The following is a 16,285-nucleotide window of genomic DNA, read 5'->3' on the forward strand; positions in this document are numbered from 1 at the left end:
GTGAAAGGATGATGAAAGACAACCATTTGTCATTTTAAGCATGATCACTTAAATTGAAGAGCAGTTCTTTTTAAGAAAATGAAGTTGAAAAAAGGTTTTTCATTCTAAAAAGTTTTCTTTTGTTTTTTTTTTTTATATATTTTAGCTCTCTTAACTTTTCTTTGGATTTTTTCATTTTGGCTTTTGGTTTTTTTTCTTGTTTCTTTTCCAATTTTTTTTATTTGTCAGGTCTTTATTTAGATTTATTCGAATTTCCTAAATACATGATGTCATAATCATTTTTCTTTTTTTCCTTTTCGTTCTTTTCATTTTTTTCATTTTTTTCTCTTGTTCTTTTTTTTAAAAACGTGCCCCATATAACTCATTCTTTAATCCACTTTGCCAATAGTGTAATTTATGATAGATGTCCCATTTTAACAAACCACTCTTAATTAAAGTTATTGCTAAAAAAAAGGGTTATATGGAAAAAATGAGAAAATGGTCATATGAAATGAACTCGTTTAAAGTATCAAACGGTCCATGTTACTTTAGCAAAAAGAGAATGAATGAGTTGATCATAGCTCAAATTGTCTTATAGACAATGAAGTTTTTTTTTTTTTCCCAAAGTGCCTCTAAGACATTGACCAAGTCAACTTTGGGATAAATAATTAAAATGTTGGTAAGTTTGAGGTTATTTACAAGACTCAAAGTGGCTTTGACTTTGGAATTTTTTGGAGTTACAATATAACATTAACACAATAAATTACCACATTTGAACTCTTAAGAAAAGGTCATGGTTGCATGATCTTCTAGGAACCACATTTTAATTAAATTGGTTGTTTCATTGTTCATTGCCTAGAAACAGGTTATCACCCTTTGATATTATAATATTATCAGGTGAGAGTAAGATTCATTAATTCAAATTCATGGCTTTTGAGAAGTCATGGCTAATGAAATAAAATCAAATGGATGATTTAAGAATTAACGTTTAGGCATTTAAGAAATTCCTAATAGTGATCACCAAATCATTCAAGACTTAAAACTTTTTCTCTTTTTTTTTTTTTTCATTTTTCCATTTCTTTCATTTTTTTTTCATTTGTAAAGGCATTTCTCTTTCTATAACCTCAGGACTTATTCAAACCTAACATTTTTCATTTTTTTACTAATTTTCTTTCAAAGAAAACCTAAAAGTCCAAAACTTAAAAGAAATTAAAAAAAAAACATCAAATGATAATATAAATCATTGAAACATTATGATGCACAATGTCCATTCATTCAATGGAAACATTCAGACTTGACCCAAAAATTCACATTCTCGATAATGCTCATGAGATGACATTCAAAGTTATAAAAATAAAAGTTCTTTACTTGATACGTCAAATTAAGTGTCATTGATCAATCATAACTGCTAACCAATTCTTTAAACTTTACAAGATCTACATTAAATAAAGTCTGAACTGTATCCTTGAAGGTAGTACAATCTTCTATAGAATGCCTTTCAACCCTATCGTGAAATTCACACTTAGCATTAGGATCATACGACTTTAGGTAAGGAAACCTTCTAAGTTTTGCAGGGACAACAAAAATCATATGATTTTTTACAAGTAAAGCGAAGAGCTCAGCATAAAACATTGGGAGTGAATGATAGATCTTGACTCTCTTTCTCTTATGACTTTATAAGTGGCTTCGGTCAATCTTTTTTTTTGTTAATGTTTATGGCGAAGGAATTGGAACACATGGATAAAATGGTTGAGGAAAATTGCCAACCCGGGGTGTTAGTTGGGAACAATATGGTGACCATTAGCAATACTCATTCATTAAATCTTCCTATATTAAGGTGAGGTTTTTCTCATTTTGCCTTTTAACAATTGTATCTTGAGCATATTCATCAAAAATATTTCCTTATCTTTCATTAGGAATTTCCATATTGGCATTCATAATTCTTCTTTTTTTATCCCATCATCGATCTACCCATAACAAATAGCAAATCAGTGAACTCTGAAGATGTATTACTAATCAGCTTATCATAATAAGGAGAATGAAAGGTATCCACAAATAAAAAATTCAACTCCCTATTGGTTAAAGATGATCGAACTTGTGATGCAACCTTTTTCCATTTGTGGTATATTTTTTTAGCTCTCATTGGGGCTCCTTCTCATGTTTTGAAAGGTTAATCAATTTAGTTCTATCTTTAACATGTGCTGGTATTGTTTTAAGAATGCCTAAGATAAATTTCTCCAAGTACGAATTTGGCTGCTTTCCAAACTATAATACCAATTGGCTACTACCCCAATCAAACTTTTTAAATACATGAATAAGTAGCTTTTTGTCATTGGCATTCCCAACCATTTTGTGACAATATTGAGCCAAATGTGTCTCAGAACATCCAATTCTATTATACTTCTCAAATGTTGAAATCCTAAACTTAAGGGGAATAACCACATTTGGAACTTGTTGGGATTCTTTTGCATCACAAGATTTATCATTTCCTTCAATAGCTTGAATCCTTTCTTCCAAAAGACTATACCTTTTTTATTAATCTAGATTCCATAATACCTCACTCTTAAGCTAAGTCCTTTAGGTTGATCATTTCTTTGTGTAAAAAGTCCATTGATAATCTCCTCCATCTTTCTTATCAAATCAATATTCTTTTAATCCTAAAAGAAATAGCAAAGATTATTCTTAAAGAAATTCCTTTTTTTTAGACCACACATGAGTTACATTTTATTAAGTGGATACATAAATGGATGAATGACTGAATGAATGAATGAATGCACAAATGATGAATAAAAAAGCTCTTTGGTAAAAAATGTAAGAATTGGAATAGAAGCAAGAATCAGAAGCAAGCCATAATTCATATATCTAAGTTCATAAAGATAACATCATATTAACATAAAAAGAAACATTTTTCAAACAAAAAAAAATTCACAAAGCATTTTATTTTTCCAACAACCTATCACTTAAAGATCTTTTTTAATAAAAAAAATTCATCATGTTCATTATCATGCCATCCTTTTCTCATTGTTCTGAAATCTTTAATCCCTTATTGTTGTTGGATCAAACTATTTTGCATCTATAAATGATTGCACCTTGTGTTTGAAACCCTCACAATTCTTAAAGGAATGCTTTATATTCCCACCATGGTATTGGCATTTGGTATTTGGGTCAAAATATTTTGGGTACGAAGGCTTTAAAGGCTCTAAAGGCACAAGGGCAATAAGGTGTCTCTCAAACAAATAGAGCATGAGCTTTCCATATGAAATAGGGATATGGTCTAACTGTTTCTTTTTCTTAGGTAATTTTTGGGCAACAAGTTAACTAGGAATCTATGAATTTGGTGGTGGTATAAAGGTGTGGAGTTGAGTAATTAGCTGAACAAGTGGTTAAGAAATGGTAAGCTAAAGATTTTGGTTCAGATATGAGCTTCTTGAAAATTGCATGACATTTTAGGGCCTGAACCTAGATGCTTGGAAAGAGGTCAAAAATAGACATAAAAAGGATTTAAATGTAGGTTTGGGTTCAAAATGATGGGTGAAAGTTGTATAGAACCTGCTAACTCCGTTCTAGAAATCAAATTCTAAAGCTCAGATACATGTGTGGTCAAAATCACTCATCTCTCTTATGATCTTGTTCAAACCTTTATCATTACTCAAACCATTGAATGCTTCAACATTCTCAGGAAATGTGGTAGGCCTAGCGGAAATTGGTTAATCATGACTTCATGAATTCATAAGACTTATTTGGGCTAAAACTGGTAAGGACTCTTGAAAAGGCACCAAAATAAATTTTTGAGCCTATCAACCATTTTCATCAACTTAGCGAGCTATTTTCTCATCTTTCAAATGTCATGACCAAACTTCTCTTGATTGCATTCTAATGCACTAATTCAAGCCTCCAATTGATCTTCCATATTTTTAGCTTCTTATACCCATTAAAATAAATATTTTATTTAAAGGGTTTAAACCAAAATGTTTATGCTATTTTTAGTGCTAAATAAATGGCACAAAATAATTCCAAAGTTGCGTGCTACACAAAATATGTTTATGAATGCCTAAGGTATGAAAATGATGGAAATATATCTACAAAAATAGAACAACCCAGAATATACAAATCACCTTAGTGATGAATGTAAAATGCAATAATTGAATTCCAAAAAGATGACAAACTCCTTACCTATCATAAATCTTTCTTTTGCTTTTTCTTTCATTTTATTTGGACTATTTTTTTATGCTAACTTTATTTACACTATTACCTTAAACATAAATTGCATCAAAATGCCCCACATATCTTACTTTTGGGTAATTTCTACGAAGAAATTGGCATAGCTTTTAACTTCTAAATAATTTCTGCAAGAGATTGACACTATTGATGGTTTCATGAAAACTTTTTTTGCTGATGACTGACCATAAACAAATACCACCTCTTAAAATATAATGCATATATAATGTATGCAACAAAATCAAAAACTATACAAATAAAAATGAATCAATAATCCTAAACAAATAAATAATAGAAATAATAGAACAACCATATACTACAACAAAATAATAGGATATATACAGTATCCTAAGTTTTTGTGATTTTCTAAAAATGGTAGCATGGCTTTACGCTAGGCAAGCCTCTTATGACTCTTGACATGCTGAGTCAAGATTTGTTCATCTAAAAGTTCCCAAATCAGACCTTATATCATCGTTCATTACAAACTAATAAGGCACACTAATCCTCACCCATTATAGGCTACAAACGGAAAGGGTCCGATCTGAATGGAAGTGTTTCGCTAGCAAATGCAGAGGTTATCACCTCACAATAGCATAACTACTTCACTTCATCCTAACAATGATGAAACCCAGGTTTAGAGCTCATACATGTAAGTGAATATGCAAAAGTGTGCAAAGTGATATATTAATCAAAATAACATAAATAAATCACAAATACAAAATCAAAACAAGATAATAACTAACATGAAATTTATTTTGTTTATTAACTTATATTTTTTAAGAAATTAAAATATAGTGAATTAAATTAAATATCAAATAAAACCAATTAAATACAAAATTTTTTATAGTGCGAGATTAAAGTTTATGGCCTGACTTTCATAATCCCCAATAGAATCACCAACTTATTATAACGTATCAATCTGGAGACTCGATCACTAGATATAAAAATTTAAAATCATAAAAACACGAGAAGTCACCAATAATTTTTTTTAGAGTGTAATTGGCCACCCAAAAATTTTATCTTTTTAATAAAAAAATAAAACAGATTTAAAGTTTATTAAAAGATAATTTTGGTCTACGAAAATAGGATTGGGTTCAGGAATCAGTTATGTATGGAGAAAAATTAGCACCCCCACAGAGCTCATAAAATTGGTAATAGTTAATCATGTGCTATTTATAACTTTAGACAAAAAAAAAGGTTTTTATATGAAATTTAATAATAATTCTCTTTGTTTTTAAGAAATAAAATTATTTAAAAATCTTTATTTAGAATATTTAGAAATGCTATGAAAATCTCTAAACTAAAGAAATACTTTAAAATTCTTCGACACAGAAGCAGAATTCGAAAATAATTCTTTCTATCTAAGATTTACCATAACATTTCCTTAAAAATAAAAATAATGTTATTTGAGAATGATAACTATTGGTGCCTCTCCAACATCTAGGCAGAATACCAAAAAATTATATTTCCTAGAATGTTATTTTAAATTTATTTTGTTTATTTATTTTTGAAACAAATCTTTCGAAGAACTTTTTATGCAGTAAAAACAAAGAATGATATAATTAATATTAAACATCAATAATTAAAATAAACATATATATGCATAATGAGTGTAAGATATTAGGTTTTTAAATAAAAAGAGACCACCTAGACTCTTCAACTTTTAAATAGAGTTTATGTGTGACTATTTATATTTAAAATCTCATTTTATTATTTTTATTTTTATTCTTTTTTTAATTTTATTGTTTTAAGTTACGAAAATATATGAAAATTCTTTATGAAATAAAATTTCCTAAAAACCCTATTATCTAGGTGGCATTTGGTAACCAATTATTTCACAAAAGGTCAATCCTTGAATTTTGGAAGGGTCTCGAGGTTTTTAATGGATTAAGGTTTTGGACTTCACTTATGGTTTCAAGTTTCACCTAGGGTTTAGGGTTTCACCTAAAGTTTCGGGTTTCAACTAGGGTTTAGAATTTCATCTAGGATTTAAGGTTTTGTTTAGGGTTTCATTTTAGGGTTTCAGGTTTCATTTTAGGTTTAAACTTTCATCTAGGATTTAGGGTTTTGTTTAACGTCTCATTTTAGGGTTTTGAAAATTTTACAAACTTATTAAAAATCTCTAACTTCTAAGCCAATTTTTAGAGGAAGCTCATTTTTTTATGATTTTTCTAAAAAAAACATTTTTATATTTTTATATAATTTCTTTTTATTAAAACTATTTATTATTTATTTATTATTTTAATTTTGTTACTTAATAATTCTCTAACATCTTGGCAGAATTAATAAATTTTTTTAAAACATGATCCTTAGTTCTTTTCGACATCTAGGTAGGGATTTTAGAATTTTATTATATATATTTTTAAAAAAATTACTATCATTATTAGTTTTTGCATAAATCTAAAAATATATGGGAGCTAAATTATATTCAAAGTATGGAACTGAGCATGAAGAATTAAATAGCAAAAATATTAAAATAGACATCGAAATGTGATCAACAAGGAAATTCAAAATATATGAAACTTAAATTTTAACCAAGCTCAACCAACATAAGAAATGTGCATGAACATGAATAATGTGAAATGCAAATGAAAATAAACTTTAAAAATAAATTTTTAGCCTCATGTTTTAAGTCTTTTTTTATTAACAAAATAATAATAAAATATATCTATATATATATATATATATATATGTATGTATGTAAACTGGTTTTCTCCTCGATTGGTTTCCTAAATGCATTTTCTTTTGAATCAAAGTGTTTTTCAGTTAATTCCCAAATGGATGTAAGCCACGGGAGAAAGTATAACTCATGCAGGAAAGTCAAAGTCATGCACGAAATGAAGGCTTATGCTCTGTAAACAGATAATGTCGAACAGAAAAATGAAAAAGAACAAAAAAAACCTTGACTCCATGCAACCTTAATATATTAAGCAAATGCAAAGGAAATGAGAAGGAAAAACATGGCAAATCCAATGCAAAGCATGAACTTCATGCAAAAAGAACATGATGGAGCTTTAAGTTCATACCAAACGACTTCATGCGGAAAAAGGGTACCCAAAGAAATCAAAACATATATTTAAAAGAAAGAGAAAAGGAGAGAGGGGTTACCTTTCCTCCGAAACCCTTAAAAATGACACTTTCTTTCTACGTTCTGCCAAATCGAGCTTCCTTCTTTTCTATGCTCCGAAACCCTTAAAAATGACACTTTCTTTCTACGTTCTGCCAAATCGAGCTTCCTTCTTTTCTATGCTAAATCTTCCCAGCTTTCTTCCCTTTTTCCTTTTTTTTGCTTACTCATGTCATTTGCTTCCTACTCTTTTGTTTCTTTTGCTTTTCTACCTTCTCTTCTAGTCGCGTCCGCCTCTTCTTTTTTTTTGGTCTTTAACTTCTGAATCCTTCTAGTGTCTTCTGGTTTATCTTGAAATTTTTCTGGTTTTTATTTTTCCTGCTACGGTTTCATTTGCTGATAATTATTTTTTTGGTTTGCTTTGTTGCGTTTCTTTTTCTTTTCTGCTATAGTTTTTTTCTGTTGCGTTTCACCACTGCTTGCTTCAAATGCCTACTGCCCAGTTTTCTTTTCGTTCCCTTCTCCTGCTACTGTCGCTCTTCTTCTCGTATTCCACCGTGGCTTTTTGCTTCTCCCTTATTGTTTTGCTTTCTCTGCTGCCTGTATCTCCCCGCTACTGCCTCCTACAGTTTCCTTCTTTTTTTTTGGCTTCTTTTTGGCAGCTTTTTTTTTTTTTTTCTGGGCTGCTTGCTTCAGCTTTTCTGTTTTTTTACAGAACTGTTTCCATGCACGTTCGCCTCGCCTCTCCTTTTGTAGCTTGTTTCTTCTGCTGGCTTTTTCGTTTTCTCCTCCCCTTTCTTCATCTCACGTCTTTTCTTTTTTTATTTTCTTTCGGCCTTCACGTGCTGCTTCTTTTCCTGGTTTCGTTTTTTAGTTTTTTTTTTTTTCGTTTCTGGTTTACGCCTCCTTCTTCATTTTTTGCCTGTACCTTCTCATTCTCTCCTCCTTCTTCGTTTCTCCAGTTTTCCCCTGTTTCACCCCTTCCTTTCCGCTGTTTGCTTTCTTTTTTTTTGCTTCCTTTTTGCTGCCCATCTTCTTCATGCAGTCTTCGATCAGTTTTTTTTGAGCCATTTTGCACCCACTAAATGCACCACGTCCCAGGCCATTATTCATGCGATTTCTCAATTCAGTTTTTCCACGTAATAGCTTCTGGTTATCAACGTCCATAGCGCACGCCTCCATGTAACTTGTTTTCAACAGTTTTTTCTTTTTCCACGTGAAGCTTCAAGCAGCTTCATTCCAGCTACTGTGAGCCGAATGATCCTTCTTTTCTTACTTCATGGCTTCTTGTTTAGGCTTAGATTTTATGGCCAAATTGAGCTTTGTTTTTGAAGCTTGGGCTTTGTTTGGGCGACTCCTTTTTTTTTTTTTTGTGTTTTGGGCTATCCATATTTGTTTCATTTTGTTTCATTTGGGCTCTCATTTATTGTGAGGCAAGCTTTTTTTATTTTTATATCTAATAATTGATTTAATGATTTTTTATATATTTTATTTCTTTATTTATTTGGATTTTTTGTTTAATGGCCAACAACAGGCTATTTTGGGCATTCCATCGAACTAATGCAACAAGCCTCATTATAGGGCCCACATTGGGCCTCATCCTTGAGCATTTAAAAATGGATTGTGTAATGGACCTAAAAGAATTATGGTCAAAACGCAATTACAAAACCGAGCCCATATTAAAACAATGAAATATCTTGGATAAAATTAGAAGTCTACACTTATGTGGCATTTCTTTATAATTTCATTGGTCTAAACACATCACTCTTTGCTTATAGATAAAGGAGTGCTTGGCCAAGGAAGGGGAGTTAGCTAGATTTACATTTTTTTGTAATTTGCATTTTCTACAAATTTTCTCTCCAAGCAATTTCCTCCACTGCATTTAGAAGGATGTTTGGAGAGAAAATCCTTTAATTTTTCTACAAAATTTATTTTTCATGCACTTTAAGATTTTTGCAATGCATTTTAATTTTCTTTTAGATTTTTTGTAGTTTCACATGTTTTTCCTTTACAATTTCAATGTGCTTTGGCAAATTTTATTTTTGAGCCCTATTTGGTTTTCATAGCTTTTCTCCTTCAATTCTTGCTTGTTGTGCTTCAAATTTTTTTTGAATACTCTTAATTCATAGATCTATATATCTAGAAAGTTTCATTGTCAAACTCTTTCTACATTTGTTTCTAACAATTTTGGAAGTGAGTGGCACTGATGGCTAGTAGAGGTGGCAACAATGACAGTGAGAGAGTTGCTGGTGGTTTCCTCCTTTCTTTGGCATACGGTCAACTCTTCGTTTACTTTAAATGCTTTCCTTTACTTGTTTACTTGTTAATCTTCAATTCCTTATAATTTAATTGTTGAATTGAATCATTGTTTTGCAAATTTTTTCCATTAATCCTCTATTTTCTCTTTTTTTTGTCTATGTTTTTACACTCTTTAATGTTATTAGTTCATTGAACTAGTTATTGTGTTGTCGATCTAGTTTTTAAGCTTAAGAAAATTCAAATTTCAAGCTTATATCTAGCTTTCAATTTTTGTGTTCTTGCATTTTCTTGTTGTTCATTCGTGAGATTTCATTTAAATGCAGTTAGATCTAGTTTGATTCACTGTTATTAAGTTTTGGTTTAATCCAATAACCTTGCATTAGGATTGGATTCATTTACTTTCATTGTTAAATGTATAGTTTACTTACATTGCATCTTAGTTTTGATCACACTTTATATTTTTAATTTTAGGTATTTCTCATGTATGTTAAATTCTATTTTTACATCATTCATGCATTAGATTATATGTTCTTAGGTTTCATTCATATTCAATTACTGTTTGTTTAAATTCTTTTGTTTTACATGTTCAATTTTTATGTTTACATGCTTTTACTTACTTGTTTAGCCTAGAAGTAGTGTAATTCATTTTCTTAATATTTGATCAAACTAAATATAGTGAGAATATATTGATAACCAGTACTTAGACTAGACTTCCTAAATGATTAGTCGTCATGGGACGATACTCTACTCATCCCTCTTATTTTTTGAATGATCGTGCACTTATAGTTCTAATCAAGTTTTTGGCACTATTGTCGAGGACTAAAAGGCTAGTCTTTAGTCTAATATCATCCTTCAATATGTTTTTTTGTAGATTATCTCATCTTTTAGTTTCTATAGCTTTAATGTAGATAAGTTAGTGTAGATAGCTTTAATATACTTAGTTATTAATTTCTTATTTAGGTTTTATTTATTTTTTATGTGGGAATTCAACCTTTATGAGGTAGTCGAGCACCATGAAGACTAGACTAAACCTATTTTCTTTATGATTACTTAGTATAATGGCCATGTGATGAAAGGAAAGCCAAAAGAGAGGCAATCTTTAAAGCTTTATCCACATAATTTGACTATTTGCAAAATGAGATAAAGGCCATTAAAGCTAAAAGTGATCCTAAGCCTAATCTAGTCCATCAATTCCCAAGCCAAAATGATAATGGTGAAGTGCATAGTGTAATTTACCATAGTGATAGATGTACACTTGACCAACTATCCCAATCTTACTCAAACACCTACACTAATCAAACTTGAAAAGGTAATCCTAAGCACATTTAGGATACTAGTTCGGGGTAATTGATGACTGTTAAATTTATAGTTTTGATAAGTCCATTTTAGCTTTAAAATTCTAAAAATCTTCATAAATTCGGTGCTTTTAATGTGTGAAATCTTGATTTTATGGTTTGGTACACATGGACATGAATGCCATGCAACCCATGCAAGATGGTGGAATTATTCGACTAAAACCAAGAGTCAAGCCATTCAGCCATGCACTAATGGATATAGCCAAACCTAATTAGTTAAGAATTGATCATGATATATTCGGCAAAAGAGGAATTGTAGTTGCATTAAGACTTTTTATTTATATTAAAAAAGTTTTGAACCATGAAGAACACATTAAAGAAGGCTAAAGCTAGAGTTATGGTGCAAGAATGACTCTTTGAATTGAGTTTGAAATCAAGTAAATCAAATCAAGAAGATTAGTCTTGGAATTTGCTTTAGTCAAAACTCTTAATGGATGACAAGATCATGTTGATTTGGTAAGACACGTAGGCATGGAGGATCATTGAAATAATCCTATTCAACTAACACAAGTTCCATCTCATTATTGAAGTTCCCACATTCGGTCAACCTCTTATCAAGATCAAGATCACATTGTAATCTCTTAGAGTTAAGTTGAAGTAAGACTACTTAGACTTTATCCCCACTTGGTCGAACCTAATACTATAAATAGGCTAGGAATTCTCGCTTGTAACGCATCCCATCCCATCTCATTCTTTCTTTTTCTTTTTTTCTTTTCTTTCTTTCTTTATTAGTTTGCTTTAGTTTCTTTGTAATTTGGCTTGGGTCACGGGCTAGCCATAGTTTTGTTTTCTCAAGTTTTCTCTGGTACAAGTTGTTTACATTTTATTCAAGGCTCACTTTCTTTTGATTTCTCAAGCATTCTTTTTTACTTTAAAACCTTTCAAGTTCAGTTATGTTATTTACTTTTATGCAATTGTTTTTTTCACTTTCTTTATAATTGGCCAACATTCAATTCTTTACAAGCTTTCGATTTTCTTTTGTTTTCTTGTATAATTGGCCTGCCCTTTAGAGCTACCAAGTGACAGTTGGTTAGCTTGGCATTTGGTTATCACATTTTCAATACTATATACTTTTCATTGCTTTTATATTTTCTATCAATCAACCTTTTGATTTGTTTAAATATAAAGTTTGGAAAATTCTCCTTTTATACTTCGTTTTACACTCCAAACATAATCCTCATGGGAATGATACTCTACTTCATCATTACTATTACTTGGATGCCACGTGTGCACTTGCAGGCTATCAAAAATAGCAATTAAGTTTTTAGCACCATTGTCAGAGATTTTATTGTGCTAGAAGACAAATATCAATATCGACTCTTTCTACTTTGTAATTTAGACTTTTTTTTATTTTTACTTGCTTTCATCTATTTTGATCTTTTCTTTGTTTGCATGAGCCGATCTCAAAACATTAATTTAGCTCCACTTAATAAAGAGATTAAAGAACACTTAGGCAACTAAGACGTAAGCAAGCACCTAATCCAATCCCTATGGTGAATGCAACAAATGAAGGTTATAAAACCCTTAGAGACTATGCCATTCCCAAACTTGAAGGCTTCCAACCATCCATTCAAAGGCTGGTGATCCAAGCCACTAACTTGAGATCAAGCTTTCCATAATCCAAATGATCCAAACTCTTATGTAGTTTGGAGGACTATCGAATGATATGATCCTAATCTCTATTTTTCTACTTTTCTTGAACTATATGATACTTTTAAATATAATGGAATTTTTAATAATGCAATAAGACTAAGATTGTTTCCATTTTCTTTTAAGGACAAAGAAAATAGTTGGCTGTCTTCACTTCTTTTTGGGTCCATTATAACATGGGATGATCTAGTCCAAATGCTCTTTCTACAATTTTCACACCAACCAGGATGGCAAAGATTAGGAATAAGATCACAACCTTCTAACAATATGATGGTAAGATGCTAAATGATGCGTGAGAGAGATATAAAAAGATGTTATACAAGTGCCCACATCATGGTCTCCTATAATGGCTTCAAATCCAAACATTCTATAATGGGCTACCACCATCAATAAGAACAACTATAGATTTAGCTGTTGGAAAAGCCATCATGAGCAAGTCAATGGAAGAGGTTATTGATAGCACTTAAATATATAGTGATTCTTAAGTTCAATTTCGAAGAAAAATTTTAAAATTTGATTGATTTTGGAGCCATTAATGTTTATTTTCTTAAGCTTTAGGTTTTTCTACTCAAAGTAAAAATTCCATCATTTTCATGCAAGAAACCATGCAAGATCAAGACAAGCATTAGCCTTTTAATTTTTGGCCAAACATGTAAGGATGGAATGGAATTTGATTGAATTAGAATTACTAAATTTGACTTGAAGTAGGAGTTCTCATGACACAATAATTCCACAAGCATTCGATTACGTCATGTTCAAGAAGATTTCATGCCCATGAGTGATATTTGAAAAGTTTCAATCAAACAAAGACACTATGACATTTGGCTAAAGCAATTTGTGATAAACCATGACTTTTTTTATCATTCATTCAAAAAACTATGATTTAAGAAGGATTGTGTAAAGATTAATTTCAAGAATTTGGATGAAGATCAAATATTATGTCTTAAAAATCCTAGCTTAGTCGAATACACAGTGAAATATAATCAAGATGAAGCATTTCATGATCCAAGATACAAAAAGAGTTCCCTAAATAGCATGATCAACCAAGATGATTCAATAAAGAGAACCATATTCAACCATTACTTTTCGAAGATCAAGATAATTCATATCCCTTATTGTTTTGATAGCATTGAACCTAAAGCTTGTACTTACCCCATTGTCGAAACCTTTATTATAAATAAGGAGGCTAGTTCTTGATTCAACAGAACACATATTCCATTCATCTCTTCTCTTTTATCTTTATTTAGATTTGATTCTTTAGTTTTCTAATTCTTTTACTTTGGCTAAGGTGATAGATTAGTCAATACAACTTGTTTTCTAAATTCTCTTTTAATTCAAAGCATTCTTTTAGTTTCAAGATATATTCTTTTCAAGGCTCTTTTACATTTTTATTTCTGTTTTAAGTTCTTTATAGTTTTTTTTTTATTTTGATTTTTACAATCTTGTTTTTATAGTTTTAGTTTTTTATTTCCTTTCTACCATTTAACCTTTTAATAGATTCGGCCACATTCTTTGCTTTAACACAAGTCTCAATTTTATGTTATTTTGTTTCAATTCCTTCTTTTATGCTATCTTGCTTTAAGCCTTTACAATTCTTTCTTACTTTTTGTTTTCAATCATTATTTCTTTAGATCAATATTTGGTCAAAACCTAATATTTGCCAAGTGATAGTTGGTTAAGTAGATCTAGCCCTATAAAAGCTTTCTTTTATATTTTGTATTTTTTTTTTTGCAAGTCTCAACCAATCTTTCATTAGTTTAGATATAAGACAGTAGCACATCAACTTTGGTAATTGAATCCATCCAACATTTTAATTCTATAATCCTAGTGGGAGGATATTCTACTTTCATCACTTTACTACTTAATTATAATTTATGCACTTGCAGGCATTGCAGAAATAAGCAATCAAGTTTTTGACACCATTACTGGGAATTTATAGTAGTGTTCAATTCAATATCAATAAGGATTCTTTGCTTTTTTGTAATCTAATCAATCATTTTTATTTTCTTTTATCTAATTTGATCTTTTCTTATTTGTATGCATAGATCTAAAAGTATTGGCTTAGCTCTATTCAACCAAGAGATTGAAACAACTCTAAAACATCTAAGGAAAGAGAAAACACCACCTATACCTACACCAATGGCAAATGCAAACAATGAAGGTCCAAGAACTTTAAGGGATTATGCTATCCTTACTGCTAATGGTTTTCAACCATCTATCCTAAGGTTGGCCATACAAGCTAATAACTTCAAGATCAAGCTTTCGATTATACAAATGGTCCAAACTTTTGTACAGTTTGGTCGTTTACCAAGCAATAATCCTAACCTTCACTTGTCAAATTTTCTTGAATTATACAATACTTTTAAATATAATGGTGTTTCAGATGATGCAATAAGACTAAAGCTTTTTTTTTGTTTTCCCTTAGGGACAAGGTGAAAAGCTAGCTATCTTCACTACCATCTAGATCAATTATAATTTGGGAGGATGTGGTACAAAAATTCTTAGCAAAATTCTTTCCACCTGTTAAGACCAATAAATTGAGGAATGAAATCACCATTTTTCTACTAATGGATGGTGAGAATCTCTATGACACTTGGGAGAGATTTAAAGAGCTATTAAGGAAATGCCCGTATTACAATTTTTCCCAATGGCTATAGATTTAGATATTTTACAATGATCTCATTCTATCCATGAGAACTACCTTGGATTTAACTATTGAAAAAGCCATAATGAGCAAGACTACTATGGAAGCCCATGAGTTGATTGAGGAGATGCCTACTAATAATTATCAATGGGGTATGGAAAGAAAGGTACACAAGAAACCCATTGGTGTTTATGAGTTAGATGCTTTTACTTTCATTAATTCACAATTGGCAACCTTAACTAAAATGATTAAAGCATTAGGAACCCCATTTCAAACTAACCCAATCCACGCTATTCAAAACCCTTTTGTTTCCTTTGAAATATGTGATGGATCTCATTCAAAATGCTAGTTTATGATAGAAACAATTCAGTCCGCCCAATAGTCTAAGCCTACCTATAACCCTTACAGTAGCACTTATAACTCAGGCTAACAAAACCACTTTAACTTTTTTTAGAACCAACCCAACCATCAAACCATCAACCAAAATAAAAAATTTCACCCTAACTCACAACCTTATAACCCATCCCAAGAAAAGAAAACTAGTTTTGAGAAAATGTTGACCCAATTGATACAAGCAAACAATGCAAACATCCAAAACAAAGCTACATCAATCAATAACCTTGAATACCAAAATGGTCAACTTGTTTAAGCCATGGTCAACTTGCTTAAGCCATAGCTAACTGATCTTTAAGAACCTTGCCTAGTAATATCAAGTCAAACCTTAAGAAACATGACAAGGAAGCATGTAATGCTATATACTCCTTTGAGGAAGAAGGTATATATGACTCTAATAATGATTACATTATGAATAAACCTATGGTGGTTAATCTTCCTAGCTTTGTTAAGTAACCTGAGGTAGACTTCATTAGGAGGGATGATGTAAAAGAGGATGATGAGCTATTGAAGTGTGGTGGGGGGATCTTTGGAAACTTTGATCACATGGCATTAGAAGCCTCCAAAAGCATTGAGCCTTATGAAGAAGATGGAGAGAATTTTAAATTAAGCAAGATCTTAAAAAGTATATTTAAGAGAAAGATCTTAAAGAGTTCATTGAAAGATCAGTTGAAGAAAGAAAGATGCTTATGCAAGTGGGAAAAGCACTTTTAGAAAGTA

The 16,285-nt window shown here is 30.7% G+C and overlaps 2 non-coding genes across 2 annotated transcripts; both read right to left on the reverse strand.

The window, feature by feature from the left end:
- Positions 1 to 12,761: 12,761 nt before the first annotated feature.
- Positions 12,762 to 12,868, reverse strand: LOC149519710 (small nucleolar RNA R71). The gene has a single exon (XR_016341151.1). It is a non-coding gene; the product is annotated as a small nucleolar RNA R71 (small nucleolar RNA).
- Positions 12,869 to 15,062: 2,194 nt separating this feature from the next.
- Positions 15,063 to 15,169, reverse strand: LOC149519711 (small nucleolar RNA R71). The gene has a single exon (XR_016341147.1). It is a non-coding gene; the product is annotated as a small nucleolar RNA R71 (small nucleolar RNA).
- Between the last annotated feature and the right edge of the window lie 1,116 nt (positions 15,170 to 16,285).

Source organism: Durio zibethinus, chromosome 3 (genome assembly GCF_047325235.1).
Source record: "Durio zibethinus cultivar Kanyao isolate XHJ-2024 chromosome 3, ASM4732523v1, whole genome shotgun sequence".
Lineage (NCBI taxonomy): Eukaryota > Viridiplantae > Streptophyta > Magnoliopsida > Malvales > Malvaceae > Durio > Durio zibethinus.